Source organism: Haemaphysalis longicornis, unplaced genomic scaffold (genome assembly GCF_048455015.1).
Source record: "Haemaphysalis longicornis isolate Haplotype H1 unplaced genomic scaffold, Haemaphysalis longicornis Haplotype H1 scaffold_1, whole genome shotgun sequence".
Classification (NCBI taxonomy): Eukaryota; Metazoa; Arthropoda; class Arachnida; order Ixodida; family Ixodidae; genus Haemaphysalis; species Haemaphysalis longicornis.
In genome coordinates, this window is record NW_027526203.1 from 128,095,385 (window position 1) to 128,111,608 (window position 16,224).

The window sequence follows — 16,224 nt, forward strand, 5'->3', positions numbered from 1 at the left end:
AGCGTGCGTGCTTCTACGTTGTATGTTACTCAAGATGAAGACTGGTGCTCCAGTCGAAACGTCAGCAAACCACTGTTTTTTTTTGTTTTTAATCGTGCTTCTACCATTTTCTCAACTATTTCTTCTGGCTCCTCGAGAAGTTTCTTCTACTGCTTATATATATATATATATATATATATATATATATATATATATATATATATATATATATATATATATATATATATATATATATATATATATATATATATACCCCCAAGTGCAGGAAACAAAAATACCTTAACATAAATACCCGAGAAAGTGCTGGGGAAACAGCCCCGCCGGTAGCGTAGTGGTTATCGCACCAGACCGGTATTCTGGAGGTCGTGGGTTCGGATCCCACCCGGCGGGCATTTTTTCACCACTTTCTTTTCGACTCAAAAAATTCTTCATCTCTTTCTATGACCCACCACAACCTCCCCTTTGCTTTCCGAGGTTTTCTTGACTGCCAACCCTTATTTTCTGTGTTATTTTCACGGAGCCCTTCATTTCCCATTTTCTGATTCGCTACATGCTTAGCAAGGGCCTCTGTTCTGGCAGTCTTGGTGCCAAAGGGAGCTTAAGAGGGTTCAACGCTGGCCTACCACTCTCGACATGTCGTAGACACTTGAGTCACGGCCCCGGGGTTGAAAAGAAGGTCCCCTTCACCCCGAGTAGTCCGAGTGGCGCTGGCTACCACCCCCAAGTGCAGGAAACAAAAATACCTTAACATAAATACCCGAGAAAGTGCTGGGGAAACAGCCCCGCCGGTAGCGTAGTGGTTATCGCACCAGACCGGTATACTGGAGGTCGTGGGTTCGGATCCCACCCGGCGGGCATTTTTTCACCACTTTCTTTTCGACTCAAAAAATTATTCATCTCTTTCTATGACCCACCACAACCTCCCCTTTGCTTTCCGAGGTTTTCTTGACTGCCAACCCTTATTTTCTGTGTTATTTTCACGGAGCCCTTCATTTCCCATTTTCTGATTCGCTACATGCTTAGCAAGGGCCTCTGTTCTGGCAGTCTTGGTGCCAAAGGGAGCTTAAGAGGGTTCAACGCTGGCCTACCACTCTCGACATGTCGTAGACACTTGAGTCACGGCCCCGGGGTTGAAAAGAAGGTCCCCTTCACCCCGAGTAGTCCGAGTGGCGCTGGCTACCACCCCCAAGTGCAGGAAACAAAAATACCTTAACATAAATACCCGAGAAAGTGCTGGGGAAACAGCCCCGCCGGTAGCGTAGTGGTTATCGCACCAGACCGGTATTCTGGAGGTCGTGGGTTCGGATCCCACCCGGCGGGCATTTTTTCACCACTTTCTTTTCGACTCAAAAAATTCTTCATCTCTTTCTATGACCCACCACAACCTCCCCTTTGCTTTCCGAGGTTTTCTTGACTGCCAACCCTTATTTTCTGTGTTATTTTCACGGAGCCCTTCATTTCCCATTTTCTGATTCGCTACATGCTTAGCAAGGGCCTCTGTTCTGGCAGTCTTGGTGCCAAAGGGAGCTTAAGAGGGTTCAACGCTGGCCTACCACTCTCGACATGTCGTAGACACTTGAGTCACGGCCCCGGGGTTGAAAAGAAGGTCCCCTTCACCCCGAGTAGTCCGAGTGGCGCTGGCTACCACCCCCAAGTGCAGGAAACAAAAATACCTTAACATAAATACCCGAGAAAGTGCTGGGGAAACAGCCCCGCCGGTAGCGTAGTGGTTATCGCACCAGACCGGTATTCTGGAGGTAGTGGGTTCGGATCCCACCCGGCGGGCATTTTTTCACCACTTTCTTTTCGACTCAAAAAATTCTTCATCTCTTTCTATGACCCACCACAACCTCCCCTTTGCTTTCCGAGGTTTTCTTGACTGCCAACCCTTATTTTCTATATATATATATATATATATATATATATATATAGCGAATCAGAATAGGAAATGAGGGGCTCGTTGAAAATAATACAGAATACAGAAATAAGATTTGGCAGTCAAGAAAACCTTGGAAAGCAAATGGGAGGATGTGGTAGCTTATTGAAACAGATAAAGAATTTGGAAAGAAAGAAAGACAGTGGAGAAAAAATGCCCGCCACGTGGGATCCGACCCCACGACCTCCAGAATACCGGTCTGCTGCGATAACCACTACGCTACCAGCGGGGCAATTTCCTCTCGACTTTCTGGGGTATTTATGTTAAGGTATTTTTGTTTGCTGTGCTTGGGAAACTTTCTTTCTTTCTTTCCAAATTCTTTATCTGTTTCAATAAGCTACCACATCCTCCCCTTTGCTTTCCGAGGTTTTGTTGACTGCCAAATCTTATTTCTGTGTTATTTTCAACGAGCCCCTCATTTCCTATTCTGATTCGCTACATGCATAGCGATGGCCTCGGTTCTGGCAGTCTTGGTGCCATAGGAAGCGTAAGAGGGTTCAATGCTGGTCGACCACTCTGGACATGTCGTAGACACTCGAGTCACGGCGCGGGGGTTAAAAAGAAGGCCCCCTTCATCCCGAGTATTCCGAGTGGCGCTGGCCTCCACCCCAAGCACAGGAAACAAAAATACCTTAACATAAATACCCCAGAAAGTCGAGGGAAAATTGCCCCGCCGGTAGCGTAGTGGTTATCGCACCAGACCGGTATTCTGGAGGTCGTGGATCCGGATCCCACGTGGCGGGCATTTTTTCTCCACTTTCTTTCCAAAGTCTTTATCTGTTTCAATAAGCTACCACATCCTCCCCTTTGCTTTCCCAGGTTTTATTGACTGCCAAATCTTATTTCTGTGTTATATGTATATAGTATAAGTAAAGAGTCGGATACACAGCAAGAGCAATAACAAACAAGGTTTACTTACGTAGCGGCAACGGCACTTGCCTTCATCAGATTACAGTTGCATGATTTTGCTGTCGCAAACATTTGGAACACATTTCTTATATAGCTTTGCAGAAAACTGTGAGAAGGAGCGGAAAATGTTTCGGAAATGGAGAGTATGCATACAGTCGGGCTACGCCGATGTTACAACAACAACAAACCAAAAAGAAAAAACAAAAAAAGTAAAAAAAAGCAGTGGGGGGGGAGCGAGAGAGAGAAAGTGGTCGTGTTAACAAAGCAGCGTTCAAGGTTGCACCATGACGGGTCAACGTATGCCGCGTGGGCTGCAAGTTCAGACAATGCGGGAAACTGGGCAACCGCGGTTTCAAAAGAAAGGGAAGAGTATACAGTAAGGTATTCAGTGGCTGGGGAGACTGGTTGGGGCGGAAGCGAAGATGGGTGTGCCCCCCACGGGTGAAGAGAGTAGATACGGGGCGCAAAAGAGCATTCCACAGAAGCTAGCAACTGAACAGAAAATAGGTAGGGTCACAAAAGGGTAAAGATGAATAGATCACAAAGAGTTAATCATTCTTAAGTGGTGGTGGGAACGAGGCCTCCTTCCCCAGGACAAATGGCATTGTTGAGCCGCATTAGGCTAATAAAGCTGCTGTATTAGGAGAGTTTCTGCGAATTCTGATGGGAAACTCAAGGGTAGAATTATAAATAAGGTTCCACAGGCGAGAAAGTTCCCATCGCTCCTGAAAGTATCTCTTCTCGTCTTCCACTTTGTGTTTTGCAGACTGCTTGGACAACGACAATGTGGCTCGCTTGACTTCCACAAATATCGGCGCAAGAACCGCCAGCGAGGCGACCGTTTGCCCGGGATGACTGGAAACGCACCAGGCAGGAAAGCGCGTCATCCCTATTTCATATTTGCCGCGCTTTCGAGGCGCTTTTTCAAAGAAAGTGCTACGAGTTGTGCCGCACCTCCGCCAGATGTCGCCACGGGTCCCGCGACCGAGAGAAGACGCAGTGAAACATCCCCCTCGCGAGGGGCACGATCAAATGCAGAGCATTTCCGGGGGCGCACGACGTTAAGTAGTTTGCGTTACGTTAATGTTGTTGCACTTGTGGCAACTGCTGACGAGAGAGCGCTCGTCAGCAGTAATTTGAATGAGTCAACGATATAAGGCGCGTTCATAGCGTCCCATTCTGTGTCGGCTTTGTGGCGCGGTGGGTAGAGCACCATGTACATTGCGTTCCGCCCGCAGGGTCGAGGAATCGAAACCGGGCGCCGGGTAGTATTTTTTTTATATAGTAGGGAGGGGTGCGGTGCGGACTACGAACGTCAACGCGGGTGACATCGTGAGTTACTGAAATGCTCTGCATTTAACATTATGAAACCGCCTATTTTAATCGAGGGATAAGCACGTTAGTTTTCCGTAACTTTCATTAATCCCAAGTGTGGCTGACCCAAACTTATAAATGAGATAAGATTCCCGAACCTCGCGGTCGTGGTGCGTTTTGAAGGCGGATTGTAAAATCGTTGCTTTAAGATGTTCAAATGCATGCCCGGGACTGTTCACATGTCTTGACAGGGGCAAATAAGGGCAGCTTTTTGCATGAGAGCGGTGATTATTGAACCGTATCCGGAAGGGCGTTTCAGTTTGGCCTATATTATGTTGCCTACAAGCAGTGCACTCTAGAAGATATACGACATTAGCGTAGTCACAGTTAAAGTTACCTTTTATATTCGCTGTGGACGGCTTACACCCGAGCTTCGAGGGTGTGGCCTTGCTGGCCGGCCATATTCGTGCACATCTGCTTCATGCAACAGCGCTGCAATCCTCTGGGCTGGCGCGACTTCGCATGCACCGCCGACCCATTGCAGCCCCGGCTATCTTGCCAAATGACAGCGACTTTCCACCACTGCCTCCAATTCTATCCAGTGTAAGGACCCCGGAGCAGTGTCGTGCCATCATCCCACCGCCACCGCTCCCCAGATCCACCGCAACCACGGCACCCCGGGCGAGCGCCCGCGCCCCAACCCCGAAGTCTATGGACGAGCGTCGCGCCAGCGACATGCCAACCCCTACTGGCAAACCTGCAGCGGCCACAACGCCCCGAGGGAACGCTCGCGGCGACACTACGAAGCTCCCTGACCAGCGCCGCAACAACAGCATGTCACGCCCAACCTCCGCATCTTCAGCGACCGCCGAGCCCACGAAAACCAACAGCAGCGCGTCTGCCGGACCTTCCGGGGTCCAAAATCCAGCCCTCCGTGCCACATGCCCTTACAATCTTCGAAAGAATCAGCATAGCAGCAACTGACTACAACACAAAAAAACAGGTAACGCGGCCTTCTTCCCCGTTTCAAGACAGTTTTTAAAGCTAAGAAAAATCACCGAAAAGCGCATACGTTCCGAATTGCACGTTTCCGCTCTTTCACAGTACTTGACTGCCGCGGTCGCTCCCAGGGGTCTTAGGATTAGAATAAAACCTGCTACTACCGAACTCTCCCCGTCCAACACGAATAAGTGGAAACAGGTACTCGATAAAGCATATTTACAATTAACTGAAATAATCCTCAATCACTACGAAACTACGGCCCATTCTCTCCGAAAGAAAGAGGAACTACTTAGTCAGGAACTAAGCAAAAGAGAGTTGAACCTTTTAAGCAACTACGAATCTAAGACGGCCTCCGCCATATTCCGAACAAAGGACCGAAAGTTTAACCGAGATAAGATTTCTAACACTGGCCACACGCGTAAGAACCTAACAAGCTCCGGCACTAGTAACTGCCCCCACTCTGACAATACGACCGATAATGTCACTACGACTGTTATAAATGCTTCGACTACTGCACCCCAAACAGTTCAGTTAAACCCCTATACTAATAATTTTCCCTCGCCTGCTGTCACAAAAGAAAACCTTACCGGGAATGTAATGAGCCTTTCAAGTATAACCCTCTCCCCAGCTCAGATGAACGTCTTGTCAAAGGGCCTACACTTTTGCCCGGCTACTGGTGGTTTTGATGAATTTCAACTTTTTAAGGACTTGGATAACTTCGCCAGAAACATGAGGCTACGAGCATACTTCTACGATCACCCGCGACAGAAGAAGCCCGCAGAAACCCTACCTAGCTATAAGCACTGGACCCCTCCCACACAGCGTGATAGTTGCCTCGACATGTACATCAAGCTGTCCAACGCGATGTGCGAAAAGCATACCAAACACAAATTTCTTTCCACCACAACATGACTACCAACGAAAAGAAAGCCCTAGAGGAACTCGCAAGCTGTCCCGACATAATTATTAAACCTGCCGACAATGGAGGCGCAATCGTAATCCTTGACAAAACCGACTATGTTTAACGAGGCCAATAAGCAACTATCAGTATCGACGTTCGATAAAGCACTACCCAATGATCCCACTCAAGACTATAAGCAAATTGTCAAAGATAAACTTGCTGAGCTTGTTAAAAATAAAACAATAAATGAAACCACGGCTCGTTCCCTGATCCCCTTAAGCCCAGTAGCCGGTAAATTCTATCTTCTCCCAAAGATTCACAAGGTGTACAACCCAGGGCGCCCCATTGTTTCTGGCATTGGCACTGTTACCGAAAACCTCTCGCGCTATGTGGATAACCTCATTTGCGACATTCCGCCCAGCTTTTCCCTCCTTCATTAAGGATACCAATGACTTTCTGTCAGACATCTCAAAAATTGAAATTCCTGATAACTGCCTTCTAGTCACCCTTGATGTTGCGTCACTGTATACTAACATCCCCCATGAAGATGGCATCGCCGCTGTATCCCTTGCGTATGAGCAGTCATCGTGCGACAAACCTATCGATTCTTCTGCTCTCCAAACCTTCCTTAGGCTTATTCTTGAACTTAACAATTTTGCGTTCGACGGAGTTCATTACGTGCAAGTCAGCGGAACGTGAATGGGTACTAGAATCGGACCTAACTACGCCAATATCTTTATGGCTCACCTCGAATCAAACTTTCTTGACACCCAAAATTTAAAGCCAATGAACTATAAAAGGTATATTGATGACATATTGATGATCTGGCAACACGGTGAGGCGGAGCTCCTCACCTTCATTGAGGCATTTAACCTAGCCCATCCTAGTATTTCCCTTGGTCATTCCTATTCCGAACACAGTGTAAACTTTCTGGACCTCACCGTTACTACCTTCCAAGGTCGGCTTCAAACTAAACTGTATAGAAAACCGACAGACACGCGGCAGTATTTGCACTTCCGAAGTAGCCATGTCAGACACTGCAAGACAGCAATACCTTACAGCCAAGCCACCGATTTAGGAGAATTTGCCCAAACCAAGCCGACTTTGACTCAAACGGTCGAGAACTCAAGACCGCCCCTCCTGAATAAAAAATACCCGGAAAAAGTTATCGGCGACGCTATTGTGCGAGCCAACCAATTAGACCGTAACGTAATCTGTAAGAAAAAAGCCCCGAACGGGAACCCGCAAACTAACTTAGTTTTAACTCACTCATCCTCCGCTCCAAGAGTGTCAACCGTCATCAGAATTCGCAGAAACTCTCCTAATACAGCAGCTTTATTAGCCTAATGCGGCTCAACAATGCCATTTGTCCTGGGGAAGGAGGCCTCGTTCCCACCTACACTTAAGAATGTTTAACTCTTTGTGATCTATTCATGTTTAACTTTTTGTGACCCTACCTATTTCCTGTTCAGTTGCTAGCTTCTGCGACATGCTCTTTTGTGCCCCGTATCTATTCTCTTCATCCGCGGGGGGCACACCCATCTTCGCTTCCGCCCCAACCAGTCTCCCCAGCCACTGAATACCTTACTGTATACTCTTGCCTTTCTTTTGAAACCGCGGTTGTCCAGTTTCCCGCATTGTCTGAACTTGCAGCCCACGCGGCATACGTTGACCCGTCATGGTGCAACCTTGAACGCTGCTTTGTTAACACGACCCCTTTGTCTCTCTCGCTCCCCCCCCCCTCTTTTTTTTCCCTTTTTTTCTTTTTTCTTTTTGGTTTGTTGTTGTAACATAGGCGTAGCCCGACTGTATGCATACTCTCCATTTCCGAAACATTTTCCGCTCCTCCTCACAGTTTTCTGCAAAGCTATATAAAAAATGTGTTCCAAATGTTTGTGACAGCAAAATCATGTAACTGTACTCTGATGCAGGCAAGTCCCGTTGCCGCTACGTAAGTAAACCTTGTTTGTTATTGTTCTTGCTGTGTATCCGACTCGTTACTTATACTATTTCTGCGCGCTTTGTGAGTTTATCTTTCTCTAGATTTATATATATATATATTTAATTTAATCAAATTCCTGGATATTTATAGCTCACTACACAACAAGGCAGCCATAAAACGACTTCAGGTGCTGCGCATGAGCTTTTTTTCTCCAACGGCAAAGGGCTTATGAAGGCTCCAGTGGTTCAACGACGTAGTTGGCGAGTGACGTGCGTTCTACTACCTGATACGGGTCGTGGTAGCCTGAAACTTGCTATATTTTCCGGCGGTTGTTGGCGGCACCCACCGCGAGACGAGAGAACCGGACGAGAAAGTAGCAGATGGCACGGTGCTGTCATGGTGCTGCCTTTGCTTGAATTGATCCGCTCTAGCGGGAATGTTGGTTGCACTCTTCTGCGTTCATCGAGACTTGGGAAACCGGTGAGAACCCGAAGGCCCCCGGTCGATATGGTAGAATAACTTACAGGGGGCAGGATGGCTCATGGCCATACACAAGAAAGAACGGCCTGTTGTAGACTGCGTCGCCGTGTTATAACCATACGAGGCGAAGGGAGAGGCCGGGTCCCAACTTGTACGATATTAAGATAAATACATAGCTGGCGTATCCACAAGGGTGAGATTAAATAGTTTGGTGACCCGTTCGTCTGGGTGGTAGGCTGTACAGGTACGATGAATGATGTGGCCTTCAGCATGTAGAGCTTTAACCACTTCCGACAGGAAAACGCAACCTCGGTCGCTAAGTAACTCCCGAGGGGCGCCATGCCAAAGATTTAAGCGACGTAAGAGAAACGAAGCCGCGTCCCGCGCTGTAGCGGCCGGTAGCGCAGCCAGCTCGGCGTAGCGCGTAAGATGATCGCTTGCGACAATAGCCCGACGGTTTTCGGCTGCGGGAAAAGGTAGTCGGCCGTATAAGTCAATGCCAACGCGGTCGAAGCGGTGTTCCGTGCAAGGTAGCGGCTGTGGCTGTAACGGCACGCGCACTTGAGGCTTAGGCGGGGGTATGCGTCGAGGGTACAAATATGACTTCATGACAGCACGACTGCAACACTGCAAATTCAATAAACTCAGCGCATCCTAGACGACAACTGTGGGCGTGCACAAAGCCAAAGGATCAATGTGTTGCGCGCTCTTCGTGCGTAGGCAGAAGTCCAAATACCGGAATTGCCACTGTTCTTATTCTGCGGCAGAGGCTTGGATGCATTGTGGATATGGCATATCCGGTGTCTATTGGATAATTCGTAGGGGTTAGGTGAGGACTCGGGTAGTTCGACGGCGACACAGCTCTTGCCTACGAAACTGCGCTGATCAGTTTCCTTGGGCGTGGCGTTGGGGCGACGACGCATCCGAGACGAGGAGCAGCGGCGGGGATCAGTCCTGTTCGTCGGGTGGAGACAAGTTGCATGGTGTTTCGGCAGCCGGCTGGCTTTATGGCTGGCGGATTCTGTAGGCACTGCTGTCGTAGGTGGGACGGCGATTCGCATAATCAGATGGTATAGCTTGGCTAAGCCAGAAACGAGTGACGTGACCAGCAATGCCACGTGAAAAGCATATCGGGCAGTATGCCACGGGTCTGCGATTGCGACAGCATAGAAGGGCTTGTGCGGGCAGCTATGGCCACAAATTCAGCGTAAGCAAGGGGCACGGTCAGGGGTGTTGGCTGACAGGCGAATGGAAGAGTTTCAACTGCTTGGTCCCGGAGTATTTTCTCCAGCGGTGCAGACATTTTTCTCAAGCGAGTCATCAAAGGAGAATGCCGAAAGAGACGCTTCAGTCGCAGACAGCCGGCTGCAAGCGAAGACGAGCTGTTTTTGCAGCTTGCCATAGCTCTGATACAACCTAATCACGTCCATAAAATTTTCAGTGTTTTTACCAAGGAAGATCTGAAGAGCGTCCTCATCGATGCCTTCAGAATGTGCTTCATCTTTTAGGGCTCGGGAATTGAGGCGTTCACGCGCTTGCAGCGATAAACGACGTCTTCTTATAGCTGGTGAATGTTTCACCTGCCTGCTGCGCCCTTCCTCGTATGCCCTGCGCAGCACAAAGCTTGCGCACGGCAGGCCTGCCAAAGGCCTGCAGAAGGCCTGCACAAAGCTGATCAGAAAAATGATCCATAGTCCACGTGTCTACTTCTGTTTCGTGGTTTCGTGGTTTTTAGGCCAAAGTTCGGCGACACCTGTTACGTAGAATATCACGTAATTTAACTTTATAACATCACACCACCTACTGTGTTCACGTACCCTCTTGTAAGACGCAAGCCGATCTTCGACGTCGTGGTCGTCAGTGCCGCAGTGGCGAATCGGCGAGGAACATACGTGGCGGGAACAGAAATGGCTCGCAGGCTGGGGTGTAGTGTGGCTTTACCTAGCAGCTCCAACAAATACAACGGTGTTTCTTGCGAGGGCGTATTAACGCGATACACAGGTGGGGCGGCGAGCAGGAACTAAACCGAGCGAGATCCAACCACCACGATCAGCGCTCGAGACCAACGAACGTGACCGTATAGTCATGACCATTCCTCGATGACGCTGGTGAATACCCACGAATTGGTGATCGATAATAAGTGGACGGGTGCCCCAATTGCAATGCGTGTCGCTGCATCTCTTCACTAAAACATCTACAGTAGACTTCCGATAAGAAGAACTCGGTTAAGCTGAATTATTGGATGTGCCGAACAACATGGATATTGGTGAAAATATCACAGAAAGACGAGGTGGCTATTGGCAGCCGCTCCTCCCGATATCACTATCATTTGATAGCAGTTCCAACCGCCATTAAAGAACCACCCCCGTCCCGCGACCCGTGCCTCTGTTTCTTCAACAAAATAGTGTCGTGACCAGCATTAAACGACTACACAGTTGAAGAACTGACTGCGGACCGCCACAACATTGACGTGAGGGACTGCAACGTTTGGACTTACCCTCTACCAGTGACCACTGAACGTAGGCGGTCGTGAAGAAGAACCAAGAAGGAATTGAAGACGCGCCAAACTGTTACCTTATCCCACACTCTCAACGACGTTACCGATTCCTGGCGGACGCCTTGCGGGAACCAGCGGAAAAACGGGATTCGATTTTTGACCTACCATGAATAGTCTTGACGACCCACAGACATTAACGACGCCGAGCGCGGACTTCGAGGCCCTGTACAAACGACGAAGCCGAATCCGAAGCGATAACCCAGTACTTATTAACGGCATTATAGCTGAGATGAACGCCGAGACATCTGTTAATGATAATGATACTAAAGGGGCGGCTCGCCCGGGCCCGGGGACACCAGCATAGCTCGCCCCTCGCGCTCGTGCCAGTGGCTCGTGTTCTGCCCCAGAAATCGGGCGACCGGCTGCTTGACTGTTTTCTCCGTCGCTTTCCGCTACATCCTGTGCCGTCAAACCCGGGAGATCGAACCACGAGCAGACTCGACTTGACGGGGCGCAGACGCCGATGTACGCTAGGCTCGGGATTCCTTCGGATCCAGCTGATTTGGGACGCCTCGTCCTCAAACGCAGCTCACCGCTCGTGCTTGTGCCGAAGCCACCAGGTCGCCCGGCTTCGCTTCCGTCTACTATGGAGGAGCTGCGCCGCCGCCGTGACTTCGTGAGGCAAGCCTTCACAAGGGGCGTAGCTGCAATTGAATCGCTGCTGCAGGATCCAGACTCACCGACCGACCTGATCCGCTCCCACCTGCGCGGCATCAACAGCAGGTACGACAAAATGAAAATGAACGATAAGTGCATTCAAGAGACAATCAACTTGGACGAGTTAGAAGCCGACTTCTTCACTAGTTATGAATACCACGAAACGGTCACCTTTATTCGCTCCCACGTCTTTTTCGCCAGACCCTCCGCGGTTCCTTCCCAAGCTGCTGCTCAGAGTACTGGAGCGCCGAACCCTGATTTCACCATCGGCACGGCAAGACCACGGAGCTTCCCGGTGGCACAACCGTGGTAGCCGAGAAGGTGACCAACGTGCACGCTGTGTGTGAGCCGCGCGTCTGCACTCCTGGTGAGGATTCTGATCGCCATCAACAACTGGCAGAGCTCGCGACATCTTCCCTCGATTGACAACTTGGTGTACCTAGCAGCCCGCCTAGCGATGACTGTGACGTCCTCACGGACGGCCAGGGTGTAGGACTCTCCAAGGACCCGTTGACTACGACGTGCAAGGATGCGGCCGTCCCAGACCCACCCAACTTGATTTTAGATGCAACGCATCTCTTTAACTCGCCTTGTCCCGCGTTGTCGCGGCGTAGTCCGCATCCCTCCCCCATTCTCCTCGCCGCGGTAGCTGCGCGCTCCGCCGCTCTCACCGCAGCGCCATCTGTGCGTCAGCGCGGTCAGCGTGCAGCTTGCGCTCGGCTGCGCTCGCTCCCGTCGCCGTGTCAGCTGTGCGTTAGCGCGCAGCTTGCGCTCGGTTAAAAATTTACACCATCTTCCCGCGAGGGGAACCATGGGGTAGATGCGACGCATCGGGGGTGAACACGCTGCGTAAATAGGATACACAACAACAGCAATCCACACGCTGACATCGCTAACATAACAGAACCGCAACGGCAACCCCCGATGCGTCGCATCTAGCCCATGGTTCGCCTCGCGGGAAGATGGTGTAAATTTTCTTCGACGGTTCAGACGCCGCTGCCGCTTGTGGACGTTTCCTGCCAAAACACCGTGTCGGTGACCGTCGCAGGCGGGCGCTCGTGCACTTTAAAGGCGGTGGGCATGTTTCCCCCGGCGCTGGCATTTCCTCTGGCACCTCCGATGGCGTTTACGTCTGCTGGTATATCCACCTCTGATCGGTGCACCGGCGTCCCGATTTGCATCACATGAACTATCAGATGAACCTAGTTGCGGAGGGCTCGTGAAAGGAAGCCCGGCAGCTTCAGTAACCGCGCTCGACGGCCCGCCAAAAGGGTCCTGGAAGCTCCCCTCTCTGCTGGTGCGATCGTCGTCCCGGGGGCACTGGGCGCAGCTCACCATCCTGATCCGCGTTGCAGCTCACGACAAGTGACCTCAGGTGGCCAGCTGCCACCCATGGTAACCTGCGCTGGCTACGCATATGCATGCAAGGGGCACGAGACGGAGCTTGTTAACCGAAGACTGCACCAGGCAGGGAGGATTTCCGATCCCGGCGGCTACGGCAGTCCAGGAGGCGACCAGGGTGGTGATCGACGTACCGAGCATCATCATCGTGCCAGCCACGACCAGGGTGCACTGCCTACTTACCCGCGCAACTACCTATCACCTAGACCAACATCTCCAATGAGTATGGTGAAGAGGATGCCGCAGCCGAGATGGAAGCTTGACGCACAAGTTGAACAAGATGACAGCACGTGGCGTGCTACTGCGGTGCCTGTTGCTCTGGATGGCTAGGCAGCGGCTGGCTGTACTACATCGATCTGCTACTGACGGGCAAGCTGCACCGCTTCGTGGTTATCCTCACATTTTTGCTGACCTGGTAATTGCGCGAACGGCATCATCCTAAAGAACTCAACCCTGCATTCTGATGAAAGATGTTTCCCACTCCCTGAACATGGACACCCTGAACTGTTTGGGCGAACTGGGGGTGCGGAACCAGATGTTCATGTGTCTTTAAGCTTTACAAGTACTTTTCTTCCTTTGACTGCCGCACAGTCGTCGCCGTGCTTCCCCTTAACGTCGTAGCGCTGCTCCGGACCATCAGTTTTCGTACTCGACATTAGCACATTTGCTCTATTCGGCTGACGCCTTTTAGTTGGTTCGTCCTCCTGGACGTTTGTATCTTGGCGGCGCGGGGAGTATTATAATGATAATGATAATAAAGAGGCGGCTCGCACGGGCAAGGCACGGGCATATCTCGCTCCTCGCGCTCGTGGCAGTGGCTCGTGTTCTGCCCCAGGAACCGGGCGACTGGCTGTGTGGCTCCTTTTCTTCGTCGCTTTCTGATTTCCTCAAAAAGAGCCTAATCAAAAAACATGAAATCATAAACATGGGGGTGCCGAGGAGGGCGCTGCGATCGCCGAGGTGAGCAGTCGTTTTCACATCGGCTCTGTCTTCCATACCTAATTACGCAGTGCTATTTGGATCAAACTTCGGTTTTCGTATTATCAATGTGTGCGCGAAGGTGATTGGCTTCGACCGATACCAATTTTTTATCGAAAGGTGCGTTTTTCGCCGATTTATCGAACTTTACCTACTCCGGCGCCACATGGACTCGCTAAGCCTAAGCGAACCCAGGGCTCGCTTGGCATAGCCCGTACTCTTCGACAACGACATGGAGACTTCCGCTCAATATGCGGGGCCTTCGGACTCCAAAATGTGCGTGCAAGTGCAGGGCGAGGATATTTCGCCCGAAGAATACCACGATGAAGCTGGCTGGACCCAGGCCTGCGATCGCATGTCAAGACTTCGGCAACGCGCTTCGAACGGTAAGCCTAACCGTCGAGACGGCACTACGAGCTCGAAATCGAAGTTCTCCACCAGCGCCCGTGTATCGGCGATTCGTGCGGCACGCATGCCCGCCATGCCTACGGAGGAAATCAAGATAGTGGTGAGGCCAAGGGGCGGCCTCGACATTCTCAAGGCCGGCACCACCAACGTGGCCGCGGCGATTTTGGCAGCGGCAGGCATCGAGAGTGCGGCGGGGACCAGGGACACTATATGCCCCAACGTCCAGCAAAACATCATGGTAGTGAGCACTCCTAGCGAGGAAAACGCAGCAAAATACTCCCGAATTCAAGCGATACAAGTACAAGGCAAGCTCCACGAAGTTGGCGCTTATCGCACGGCGCCCCACGACACCGTCAAGGGCGTCATACGCGGCATCCCGACGGACGACGGCGCCGCCGAAATAGACAGGAACATCGTGAACGACCGCAACCCCCTCGCGGTCGGAGCCAAGCGCATCGGAAATACGACCACAGTTATCATCGCGTTTCAAGGTCACAGGGTACCGAACTTCGTTCGTTACGGCGTAACCCTAATCCCGTGCAGCCTGTATCGCAAGCAAATAGACGTGTGTCAGCAGTGCGGCAAAGTCGGCCACCGGCGCGACGTATGCCCCACACCGACCATCCGCGCGTGTCTTGCGTGCGGCGCGACCAACCCCACGGAGGACCACACATGTACCCCCAAGTGTAAACTGTGCGGAGGCGCTCACCCAACGGGCGACCGATTTTGCAAGGGCAAATTCAAGACGCCGTACGTCGTCCGGCGCCGGCAGTGGGAGCGTCGCGCCGCCGAGCAGCAGCAACAGCAGCAGCTCTCGGCAAGCTCGTTCCCGCGCCTGGAAGGGTCACGTTCCCCAAGCAAGTCAAGGGCTCCTTCCAGGAGTCGCGCATCGTCACGAAGAAACAGCAGCTGCGACAAAAACAAACGGAGCCTCAGCCGCAACAGGTCACCGTCACGCGATCGCGTGAGTTGGGCCGACGTAACTAAGAGCTACAGCGGCAGAAGCACGCCGACCGCGCCGCCACCGAGGCGAAATGACGAAGCAATGGACCGTCTCAAGGCAGCAAATGACTCGCTACGAAAACGAAACATTGAACTGGAAGCCTCAGTTAACAACCTGACCAAGGAAATCGCCGAGATACGCAAGTTACTGCGTATATCGAAACCCGCCGCTACGAACCCCACCCCTGCACCGTCGCCATCCCCGACTCAGTCGCCACCAACCCCACCGCCGGTTACAGAGTCAAGGCCGCAGATTATGCCCGAGGAGGAAATGTCAACGACCGAACCCCACGATGAAATGGAGACTGAGCCCGTAACCAAGAAACGCGCGCTCGAGTCGCGGAGATCCCGCAAAGAAGCGGAACAGCTCGAAGCAACGCTTGAGGCCAAGCTAGAAGCCAAGTTTGACGCAAGATTCAACAAGCTGGAGGAGCTCATTATCACGTCTTTCAAGAAAATCGAAGCAAAGTTCGAGTTCATCGAGCAGACCTTACGCCCAATCGTACGCCACCCGACCTTTGCACCAATGTTCGTGAACCACCCTTATAACCAAGAGCAACAGCAACCCTTCACCTTAACGCAATCATGGCCGCCAACCCAACAGCAGCAGTAAACCCGCGGTCAGATCTCACGATCTGGCAGTGGAATTGCCACAGCTTTGATCACAAGAAGGCGGTAATACAACAGCACATAGCGATGGTTAACAGGAAACCAGACGTGATCATGCTCCAAGAGAC